The sequence below is a fragment of the Doryrhamphus excisus genome, chromosome 21, assembly GCF_030265055.1.
Source record: "Doryrhamphus excisus isolate RoL2022-K1 chromosome 21, RoL_Dexc_1.0, whole genome shotgun sequence".
Classification (NCBI taxonomy): domain Eukaryota; kingdom Metazoa; phylum Chordata; class Actinopteri; order Syngnathiformes; family Syngnathidae; genus Doryrhamphus; species Doryrhamphus excisus.
The window spans coordinates 5,969,060-5,981,627 of record NC_080486.1 but is presented as its reverse complement, the minus strand read 5'-3'; the positions used below and the strand labels follow the sequence as shown (position 1 = coordinate 5,981,627).

Sequence of the window (12,568 nt, the reverse complement as noted above, 5' to 3'; positions counted from 1 at the left end):
TTGGCCAACTCATCTTTGCACAATTGTTGCAATTCAGCCACATTGGAGGGTTTTCCAGCATGAAGCGCCTTTCTGAGGTCATACCACAGCATCCCAATAGGATTCAGGACTTGGACTAGGCCACTACAAAGTCTTTATTGTGTTCAGTCATTCAGAAGTGGACTTGCTGGTGTGTTTTGGATCATTGTCCTGCTGCAGAACCCAAGTTGGTTTCAGTTTGAGGTCACCAACAGATGGCTGGACATTGTCCTTCAGGATTTTATGGTTCCATTTATAACAGCAAGTGTTGCAGGCCCGAAGTGGAAAAACAGCATCAGACCATCACACTACCAGCACTATATTTTACTGTTGGTATGATGTTTTGTATGATGGTATGAAGGTTCCATAGTGTAGCGGTTATCACGTCTGCTTTACACGCAGAAGGTCCTGGGTTCGAGCCCCAGTGGAACCACACGGTTTTACAAATTTCCTCACTGAGGGACGAATAAAGGCATATCTTGGTCTTGGAACTTTGCCATGCAGGCCATTTTTGCACAGTGCCTTTCTTATGGTGGCATTATGTACACTGACCTTAAAGGGGACATATTACTCCTTTTCCAGGTTTCTGTTCCATAAATATTGTTAGAATTGTGTATTATTGTGTGAAACGATGCCAATGTTTTAGATAATGAGGTTTGCACATTTGGAAGTGAGCCCTGAAAGAAGATTGGGATGGCTCTGAACGTTCTGTTTCCGAGAGACTTTTCTAACACCGGCTCCCTGTGACTTCACAGTGAACTCTGTGAGAAGGCTTATATAGGTGTACCCGGCTACAAGCTGTACAAGCTGAGTGGGACCAATAACAGGCGCAGGGGGGCTGTGGGGGGAATAAAGTAAAATAGACCGTATTGGAAATCCAAGGAAATACAGCTGGGATAAGTGCAGATTCTGGAAGACCTAGATACATTTTTGTGTGGGTTATCATGTGTAGCTGCTCTATAGGAGTCCACAACTCAATACAAAGGCCTGAAAAATTATAACAACTGGTCCCCTTTAACTGAGCCAAGTGAGGTCTGCAGTTTTTTGAATGGTGTTGCCGGGTCTTTTGTGACCTCCTGGATGAGTCGTTGTTGCAATCCTGGGGGAATTTTGGTTGGCCGGAGACTCCTGGGAAGTTTCACCACTGTTGCATGTTTTCATCATTTGTGGATAATGGCTCTCACTGTGGTGAGGTGGAGTCCCAAAGCTTTAGTAAGGGCTTTATAACCTTTTCCAAACTGATAGATCTGAATTTATCTCAGTTTTAAGGGAGGGGGGCGATGTAGATTTGAATTGTTTTCTCTCTTAATGATAAAAGTTTTTATTTACTTAATTTATTTATTTAATTTTAAATTTATTTTTTTAATTTTAATTTTCTTATTTAATTTGTTTAATATTTAAAATATGCACAAAATCAGGAATCAGGAATCCTTTTAAATATTCTGAAATCTAAACAGTGTTATGTTTTGCATTTTGTTCCCGCACCAAACCATGACCATTACACCCATAGCAAACTGCACAGTGTGTACTGTAGCTTATTATTGTTAAGTACTCAGTACTTAAGTATTCAGTCAGCCACTCGACTGAGACGGACTGCAATGAGCAAAACTGAAGGTAAACAGCCCAGACTGGTCAGTATTCAGGGTGTGTGACCACATGCTGGTGGGGGTCTGCTGGTAAAAAATTGCAACCATTTATCAATCACAGGTCAGTGACATCATTTCAAATGACACCATCCTGTGGTGCAAGTGCTGCTGACTCGGGCATTGTCAGCAGCGATGTCAAGCACTGTTTGTTTGGCAACAGAAAAAGGCCAGAAAATGCACAAGAGCAGAGGTTTGGAGTTCGAAGCAACTCCGCCCCAAAGTTTAGCACAGCCATGAGGCTTGCGGTAAGGTCACTGACACTTTATGGACAAATCTTTGCTCAAAACTATCAACAGGATGCAGTTTTTCAGCTTGATGGACACATACAGCCTATTCACACAGTACTTCACAATAAAATATTAAATACTTTCTGGCTGTTTCCTTGCTTTTTTGTTTTACGAATTTGCAGTCTTGACTTTTGCAGCTGATTTAAAAACAGTTAAATCAGATAAATGTTCAGCCTCATCAAAATCCCAGAGTGGTTTCCAGAAGCAGATGGCTATTTTAACTCCAAACGATGTGCTCATGTGCTCTCATGCAGCTAAAATGGTCCTCCACTCTGAAAAAGTCATTTTCATTCACCATAAATCCCGCAAACAGTCAGAGATGAGTTGTCACGAGACCCGTGTGAGATCGCCTTTTGTATTCCCTTTTGAGTTTCCTGTAATTACTGTTTATAAATGCTATAATAGCAACCCATTGGCGGTCTCTTGCCAGACCTGGGGCAGCCATAGTATGTAATAGTCACATGACGGCTGAATCTAAATGTTTCATAACTTGTTTAACTAACACAATAAATATGAAACTTGTTAAAAAGATTTAAACTGAATGTAAAGTGGGAAAAATAAGCTGTCAGAAATCAGTTAGCTTTCCTGACACGGCCATTTTACAGCCGTAGCCTGCAATGGTCACAAGCCACAATTTTTTGTATCGTATTTCATATTAATTCAGACAAGACATACAATATGAACAAATGAATTGTAATATTTTACAACTTATCAAAGCTATTTGCTAAATCTCTTTAAAATAACATTTAGAGGGACAATATATGCTAGCTAGCTTACCTGACACATAGCCATATTGGGACAGCCTGTAATAGTCACATGACGGCTGAATCCAAATTTTCATAGCTTGTTTAATAGAAATTATTACAATAAATATGAAACTTGTTAAAAAGCTTTAAACTGGACTTAAAGTGGGAAAAATAAGCTGTCAGAAATTAGTTAGCTTACCTGACACGGCCATTTTGGGGCAGCCGTAGCCTGCAATGGTCACACAACAACAATCCCCAATTTTTTGTATCTTATTTCATATTAATTCAGACAAGACATCCAATATGAATTGTAATATTTACAACTTATCAAATATATTTGCTAAATAGCTTTAAAATAACATTTAGAGGGACAATATATGCTAGCTAGCTTACCTGACACACAGCCATATTGGGACAGCCTGTAATAGTCACATGACGGCTGAATCCAAATTTTCATAGCTTGTTTAATATAAATAATTACAATAAATATGAAACATGTTAAAAAGCTTTAAACTGAATGTAAAGTGGGAAAAATAAGCTGTCAGAAATTAGTTAGCTTACCTGACATGGCCATTTTGCGGCAGCCGTAGCCTGCAATGGTCACAATTTATATCTTATTTCATAAATATGAAACTTGTTAAAAAGCTTTGAACTGAACTTAAAGTGGGAAAAAATAAGCTGTAAACTAAGTAATTTCAAACATTAATAAAATAATTATAATACAATAATTCACACCTGACAAGTAAGTTTTGAATGTGAAAAAGACAGCTGGGATAAGCTCCAGCATACCCGCCACCCTAGTGAGGATAAGCATCTTAGAAAATTGATGGATGGAAGTAAGTTTGGTAATCTTTATAATGTTAAAAACAAATGAACTGAAACACTACCTTTTAAGTGTACAACAGAAAAAAAAACAATGGAGGCTGTATGTGCACAATATTTACTGAACTGATAACATATACGATTGTTTACTGAGCATGTAAGATCATCATTCTTCCTGCCTTCCTTACGGCACAGCTTTTCCCTCTTATAGCGCATGAAATCACCATAGCGCATAAACCACATCTTTCTTCTTATGCATACCTCTTTGGTAATTGTATTTAAAAGTGAGGATGTATAAATTCAGCAACAACTTTCCATCTGTGTGATTATTATACATGACCATGTTTATTATAATTGTCAGCACATATTGTTCATGAGGACAGAAAATAAAATTAATCAAATGTTTCTCTATGCTTGAAATATGAATTGTTTCTGGTTAATCTAATGAGCTTGATATATATTCAGAAATTAAAACATATCACAGTGTTGCAGGCATGTGTTTGGCCAGCTATGTGGGGCGGGTTGAGCATGACCTGTAAACCAGGAAGTGCGGGGAATGGTGGTGTGTGCTGTGCTCTGGTGGTGGGAGAGTCGGAAATAAAGTTGACTGGAAGCAGCCGTGTTGTTTTTCTCTGCCCAAGTCAGGCCGCCCCTTACCACGGTTCGGGGCTGAACACGCTGACAGGTAACACTGGGGGCTCGTCCGGGATCAAAAAAAAAAAGAAACAAACAAGCAAAGAGCGAATTTTTCGCGGAAGAGCAGAGATGGCAACACGAGGCGAAAGCGCTAAGGCCGACGGCGAGGGACGTGATCGGCGCGAAGATTTCTCCAGCACGAACCCGTTCCTGGGGGATCTAATGGGGAGTGTTTGTGCAGACGGTACGTTCGAGAACGAGGGAGAACTGGCCGGCGCCGCGACGCGTGTGGGTTTCGAATATGGCGCGGTCCGCCACACGGTGCGTGCTTATGAGGCGACGCTGCTCACCCCACCACCGTCCGTTAACCCTTTCCTGACGCCAGCAAAGCAGCCGTGCACAATCACGGGTGAGCAGGAGATTCTCACAAATAGTTTTGGCCGCTGCAGGAGTGCCAGGGCGTCTACACCTGCGACACGTCCAATTGGGATGATGAATAAAGCTGATGCTCGCGTTAACCCCTTCTCTCCCATGAACTGTAAATGCTGTGAAGATGAACCAGTCGGTGGCGATGCCGACAAGGGGTTGTTCCCACCAGTCTTGGCCAAAGCAGCACCTACACCCCAGCCAATTGACTACATTAAATTTGCTGGAGCGGGACGCTGCCGTTCTACCCCACATTGCCACGCCGGCCCGTCTTCCTGTGAACAGCCCTACCATTGGGAGGCCAACCGGCCAAATATCAGGGGGACTAGAGTTGCTACCCACGTCCCGACCCACTTGTACGCCGGTAGCTGCAAAGACAGTAGCGATGACGAGCTTTATGAGCCGCGAGAGAGAATACCCACTCTGCGACCGGGCCACTTCGACGGCGCCGGATCTTGGAGGGACTTCCTGCACAAGTTTGAGAGCTGTGCCCTGGCCAACCACTGGTCCACCAACACCAGAGCGGTTCAGCTGAGATTCAGCCTGACAGGACCAGCTGGTGCTATTGTCCACAAGAATCCCCGGTCGGCCAGGTGGAGCTACAACCAGATTGTTGATGAGGTGGAAGCCGCCTATGGGCCACGGTCGCAACACGCAGCTGCTGTGGGCATCGAACTGCGACGGAGGCGCAGAGGGCCCGGCGAAGCGCTTCACAGCCTCCGAGACGACATCTACGAGAAGGTGTCCATCGTGTATGCCGACCGCACAGAGTCGGAACAGGAGGCTATTGGAGTGGAGATCTTCACCAATGCTTTAACAGATGCTGCGCTGGTGCAGCGACTCCTGGAGGAGAGGCCGGGCTCCCTGGCGGGGGCTTTCGAAATAGCCCGCCGCTACGAGTCGACACGAGAGGCCGCCAGAGCCGTAGCCCAGTCGGCACGTGCAAGTCCACACGTCCGGCCTGACGGGTTGAACAGAACAGCCGTCGTGCGCGAGGACGACAGCCCGACGTCAGGTGAGGTGCCAGTGGGGGTGGTCGACCACCTTTCCACCCAACCAGAGGGGGCGCCAAAAACAACCCGCACCCGTCCAGAGAAAAGGGGGGAGGGAGCAAGGGCGACCCGGGGAAATGTTGTTTGTCACAACTGTAGTGGTGTAGGACACCTGAAGAGAGACTGCCCTTCACCCCGCCAACCCAACTGCAAGGGCCCCCGGCGTTGACACCGCCCCACCTCCAGCCTCAGGTACTGTTGGCAAGCGGGGTACGGACACGGAGGAAATGAGTGCTTTAATAACTATCCACGGGGTGAGAATGCGGGCTTTGTTAGATTCCGGCGCCAGGAGGAATGTACTGCCCCTTCATCTGTTTGACTGTCTGCCCCCCGAGCTTAAACCCCAGTTGCGGTCGTCGGTTGTACGAGTTCTGCAGGGCATTGGCCACGGTAGTGTAGCCGTCTTAGGGGAGACTGATTTGCCCGTGGGTGTGGGAAGCAGAATGGTGAATGTAAACTTTATCGTGGCAGACACCTCCAATGGCACCGAAGCTATACTCGGCCATCCTTTCCTCCAACGAGCACAGGCCCAGTTGGACTATGGTCGTAGAGAGGCAGTTGTTTTTGGTGAAAGGGTGCCGCGTTTCGACCCTAGCCACGTAACCGAAACCTATATCGCCAGAGTAGCCCGGACAACGCTATTAAAGCCGGGTTGCGAATACGTGGTGCCAGTGGCGGTGGGCCGCCGGCGTGACATCAAGGAAGACGTGATGTTAAGCCCGACTAAGAGTTTTGTTGAGAAGCACCGGGTCTTGGTGGCTCATGTTGTCGTCCGGCCGCAACACTCCGCTACCGTACCTATGAGGGTTTTTAACCCAGGTACTGTGCCACTCACCTTAAGAAGAGGGGAGGTGGCGGGAATCATTCAGCCGGCCGAGGTACTAGAGGAGAGAGGAGCAGAGGAGTCAAGAACCCGTACCGAGTCTGTTAACGCCGGCACTCCCGGAGTGCCGAGTCATTTACAAACTTTATACTCGGAGAGTTGCGCAACACTGTCTGAGCCCGATCGGGCCGGGTTAGCCCATTTGTTGCAGACCCATGGAGACGTGTTTTCTGTAGGGCCAGGTGACGTAGGCCGTACTAATTTGGTGCAACACGATATACTACTGACCCCAGGGCCCCCTGTTAAACAACCCCCGCGCAGAATGTCCAACGAAAAACAGGCCGCGGCAGACCAACAATTGCAGCAGAGCCTGACTGCTGGCCTTGCGCACCCTAGTAACAGCAGCTGGGCCGCACCAATTGTCATGGTAAGGAAGAAAGATGGGTCCGCGCGCATGTGCGTGGACTATCGATCTTTGAACGAACGCACTATTAAAGACGCCTATCCTTTACCTCGCATTCAGGACACACTGGACACACTGTCAACGGCCAAGTACTTTAGTACCTTGGATTTAACATCTGGGTACTGGCAGGTGGAGATGACTCCGAGGGCCCGCAAAGCAGCTGCTTTTTGCACGAGGAGTGGGCTTTTCGAATGGAATGTGATGCCGTTCGGCCTCTGTAATGCGCCTGCAACATTTCAGCGACTGATGGACCGGGTGTTAGCCGGGTTGCAGTGGGAGACCTGTTTGGTCTACCTGGATGATATCATTGTGCTGGGAAAGGACTGCCCTGAGATGTTGGAACGGTTGCGTCAGGTGTTTAACAGGTTGCGCCAGGCTAATCTTAAGTTGAAGCCCTCCAAATGTTGCCTTTTCCGGCGGGAGGTGGCTTACTTAGGTCACATTGTCTCCGCTGAGGGCGTCGCTACAGACCCTCAAAAGATCCAAAAGGTGGTGGAATGGCCCACGCCCAAAAACGTCTCCGAGGTGCGCCAATTTATTGGTCTGGCATCATATTACCGGCGTTTTGTCGAGGATTTCGCCACAGTGGCTCAGCCACTGCACTAACTAACCAAAAAGTATGCACGGTTTCATTGGAACAATGACTGCCTGCGGGCATTTGAGGAGCTCAAGGGGCGTTTAGTCTCGGCACCCATTCTGGGTTACCCCCTTGACAGCGGTGAAATGCTCCTGGATACTGACGCGAGCGATTGGGGGATCGGGGCAGTCCTCTCCCAAGTTCAGGGGGGCGAGGAGAGGGTCTTATGGAAGTAGAAGGTTATCTCCCACTGAACAAAACTATTGCGCTACTCGGCGCGAGCTTCTGGCGGTGGTAGAGTTCACTTCTCATTTCCGGCAATATCTGCTGGGACGACCCTTGACGGTCCGGACGGACCATAGCAGTTTGCGTTGGCTGACGAGGTTTAGACAACCTGAAGGCCAGCTGGCACGGTGGTTAGAGAAGTTAGCGGAGTACAACTTCCGGGTGCTATATCGCCCAGGTAAGCACCACCAAAATGCCGATGCTCTCTCGAGAAGGCCCTGCCCGGGGTCTTGTCCTTGTAACATCCGCGAGCCCCACGTTTTTGACCAGCTTCAAGATAAGGCCGTGCAGTGCAGCTTGGGGGTGGATTTTGACGATGTGGTCCCTCTAGTGGGGGTTGTAGAAGGTAACGATGACCAACAGTGCCCCCAGACAGACCCGGCGTCGTCGTGTCGCCCCCCGGGCAATAACAATGCTAACCAGGCAGACCCGAGTGTCTGCCGTGTGAGCGAGCAACAGGACAGCGCCCTGTTTTGCGGCTGGACCCCAGAGCAATTGGTGGACGCCCAAAAAGCAGACCCAGATGTTGCTCCGGTGACACAGTGGTTAGGTGGGGGGAGTGGGCGGCCACCGTGGGTCGAGATAGCTCACCTCAGCCCGGCCACCAAAGCCTATTGGGCGCAATGGAAGAGACTGTACCTGAAAGATGGCCTCGTAGTGTGGAAGTATTACTCCCCCGAGGGGAGGGAGTTCCACCCCCAGATCCTGTTACCCCACACATTCCGCAATGCCATCATGGGGCAAGTACATGACGGACCTGTGGGAGGGCATTTCGGGGTCGAAAAGACACTCGCCAGGCTTCAGGCCAGATTTTACTGGTACAATATGAAGGACGATGTCACTGTATGGTGCCGTACTTGTGTCAGCTGTGCCGCCAAGGCTCGGCCCAAGAAGACCCCTCAGGCGTCCATGGGGACAGTGAGGGTGGGCTCCCCGATGGAACGAGTGGCCGTTGACCTAATGGGTCCCCTAAACGAGACAGAGCGCCACAACCGCTACATACTGGTAGTACAAGATTATTTCAGTAAGTGGGTGGAGGCCTACCCTCTCCTCGATGAGCAAGCAGTGACTGTCGCCGAGCGTATCACGACGGAGTGGGTGTGTAGGTACGGGGCTCCTCACAGCCTGCATAGCGACCAGGGGGCCAACTTCGAGTCAGCGGTATTCCAGAAGATGTGTGAACTGCTGGGAATTGACAAGACACGCACAACGTCGTTTCATCCCCAGTCAGATGGTCAAGTAGAGCGTTTCAATGCTACCCTGCAGAAAACATTGGCCACCACTGCGGAGCGCTGTCATTGGGACTGGGACCTAATGATTCCCTATGCAGTCATGGCATACAGAGCCACTCGTCACAGTTCCACAGGCCTCACCCCAAACATGATGCTCCTGGGGAGAGAAATAACAGAACCAATTGATTTGGTTGTTGGATTACCCCCAGATGGCGAGGATGTTAACACCCCTCCAGAGTATGTGGCGCAACTCAGGGAGCGCTTGGAACTTGCTCACCAGCTGGCTCGGGAAGCGCTTGGAAGATCTGTCGAACGAGCTAAACGGCAGTACGACAAGAACATATGCCAAACCCAGTACAGAATCGCTGATGCAGTTTGGTATCTGGTGAAGGGGACCAAGAGAGTGAGGAACAAAGTGCGTAAATTCCTACCCTCGTATGAGGGCCCATACTTCGTGGTGGGCGTGCTAGACGACATGGTCTACCGCATCAAGAAATGTCCAAGGTCCGCAGCCAAAGTAGTGCATCACGACAAGTTGAAGCCTTATTATTCACGGACACCGCTAGACAACACCTGGGCCCACAAGGACGCCGACAGCTGGTCGCCGGTGGAGGTGTCGCCCGCCTTGCCGGACTCCAACGCCACAGCTCCTGATCACGGCCCCCTCGACCTGTGGGACACGCCGTCGGACTGTGGGGAACCATCAGCAGGAGGGGCTGCCCTGGGCTCCGACCCGGCAACATTGTCACCGGCGGGGGTGGACAGCGGCCGACCCCCAGTCCGTACAGAAGAGACGGAGACTCAGCCTCCCCTCGATCATCAAGCCAGACAGTCTTATACGACCCCCACACCGCCACGAAGGGGCCAGCGGGCTCGCAGGTCACCCAGACGGCTTGGGGACTGGGTTCGCCGGTCCACCTGAAGGATGTAGCCTGGGGAGGGGTGTAGGCGGATCGCTGCCCCCCCCCAGAGCAAAAGAGTTCAAAAGAAGATGTTCACACTTGTGTATTAAAAAAAAAAAAAAGAGAAGTGAGGCATTTTAAATGCATTGGAATTGTTAGTTTCTTCCTTTGAAGGTGCTCTACCATGTATGTTGAAGAGATCTGGTTCTTCACTCCCATTATTGATAAGCTATGGTTCTTCTAGCTTAGGGAGCTTGTCACGTATATACGTATCTGTGGGAAATGTATACATGCGGGAAATCGTTAAAGTGTCCTGGAGCGATGTTAAGGGCCTAACCATCATCCAGAGTGGGGGTAGTGTTGCAGGCATGTGTTTGGCCAGCTATGTGGGGCGGGTTGAGCATGACCTGTAAACCAGGAAGTGCGGGGAATGGTGGTGTGTGCTGTGCTCTGGTGGTGGGAGAGTCGGAAATAAAGTTGACTGGAAGCAGCCGTGTTGTTTTTCTCTGCCCAAGTCAGGCCGCCCCTTACCACGGTTCGGGGCTGAACACGCTGACAGGTAACAACAGTTTAAAAATGAATAATCAATATATTTAATCCCAGGGCACAGTGGTTGAGTTATGAGCATGTTGGCCACTCAGTCAGGAGATCGGGAAGACCTTGGTTCAAATCTGCGCTTGGGCATCTCTGTGTGGAGTTTGCATGGAGTTTCTTCGGGTACTCCCACGTCCAAAAAAACATGAATATTAGGTTAATTGGCGACTCTAAATTATCCATAGGTATGAATGTGAGTGTGAATGGTGTACCTCGCCCAAAGTCACCTGGCTCCAGGGTACCCCCGCAACCATATTGAGGATAAGCGCCATAGAAAACAGATGGATGGATGTGAATAACCTGCAGGTTTATGCAAAAAAAGCAGAATAAAATGTTAATCTGTTAGATTTTATCTCTCTATGGCCCTAAAGCCCAAATGCCTGTTTTGATGGTTTTGCAGAAGTCCAACCGGAACAAGAGAGCCACAGCAGTTCTTGGACTTCCAACCCACTTGCGAGAAGATCCCTCAAATTTCATCAAGTTCTCAGACGTGTGTTTGAAACTCACCCAGTATTGATATAATGTGTGACATACTTGATGTTATCAAGTAAATCAAGTAATCGCAACTAATTTTCAAAACAGGTTAACAAATTCATTCATTTTCTACCGCTTTTCCTCACGAGGGTCACAGGGGGTGCTGGAGCCTATCCGAGCTGTCTTCGGGCAAGAGGCGGGGTACACCCTGGACTGGTCGCCAGCCAATCACAGGGCACATATAGACAAACAACCATTCACACTCACATTCATACCTATGGACAATTTGGAGTCCCCAATTAATTTTTGGAATGTGGGAGGAAACTGGAATATCCGGAGAAAACCCATGCATACACAGGGAGAGCATGCAAACTCCACACAGAGATGGCCGAGGGTAGAATTGAACTCTGGTCTCCTAGCTGTGAGGTCTGCGCGCTAACCACCGCTAATTAGTTCGACTAAATTAAAAGTTAGTTGAGATTACTTGAGTTCTATTGTTGATACAACAAAAATATTTGTTTATTTGACCTAATAAAGAAAGTTCCTGAAACAAAGCAATAAGTCACTTGAATTTTATCTTTTACGTTGGAGAAACTTTGTTGTGAGTTGAAATTACCCAAACTAATTTGCTAGATTTGATCAAAATTTTAAGGCAGCGTGGTTACAAATTATTTTAAGTTGAGTCAACTTGGATTTTTTTACAGTGTATGTTCGGTAGCCACAGTCTTTGTTTGTTTTGGTTTTAAGCAAAACATTCCACCTATTTCTTTGATACACTTCTTCCACAATAGACATACTAATTTCTGTGGGTTACATTAAGCAAAGTTATTTTTACATTTTTACAGCTAATGTGGTGGCTGGAAGCAGGAGTTGCCTCAAATATGCCCCGGATAGGCTTGCCGGTGGTGGAAGGCAGAAGAAAAAATACGTTTTTATTCATTTATTTTTATTTTTTTTGTACCAAAGTACGAGGTGATATGACCATACAATGACATAATGGGTATAGTGTTTTATATATATATATATATATGTGTGTGTGTGTGTATATATATAGCACATCATGACGGGTTCAAGACTCTTCATCCTTGTATTTAGCAAACATCAACTGCTTGTATTGTTTCTTGAATTGGCTCATCGTTGTGCATTGTTTGAGTTCCTTACTCAATCCATTCCATAGTTTGATTCTGCATACTGAAATGCTTTAATTTAATTTAATTTAATTTAATTTAATTTAATTTAATTTAATTTAATTTAATTTAATTTAATTTAATTTAATTTAATTTAATTTAATTTAATTTAATTTAATTTAATTTAATTTAATTTAATTTTATTTAATTTAATTTAATTTAATTTGTTGACTTGACTTGACTTTTTTGTCACATGCCGAAGTACGAGGTGATATGACCATACAATGACATAATGGGTACCGTAGTAACTGTCAATATAGTGATATATATAGCATTATATATAGCATTATAGTATTTGCAATTTTAGAAATAAGGAGTCAGTATGTTCTGAATCAAAATTCTTTACATTTCCTTGTTTTGTGTCACAACGTTCCATGTTAATTTTACAACTCCAACTG

The 12,568-nt window shown here is 47.0% G+C and overlaps 1 non-coding gene across 1 annotated transcript; it reads left to right on the top strand.

Moving 5' to 3' along the window:
* The first annotated feature begins 378 nt into the window (after positions 1–378).
* Positions 379–451, top strand: trnav-uac (transfer RNA valine (anticodon UAC)). The gene has a single exon. It is a non-coding gene; the product is annotated as a tRNA-Val (tRNA).
* Positions 452–12,568: the final 12,117 nt, after the last annotated feature.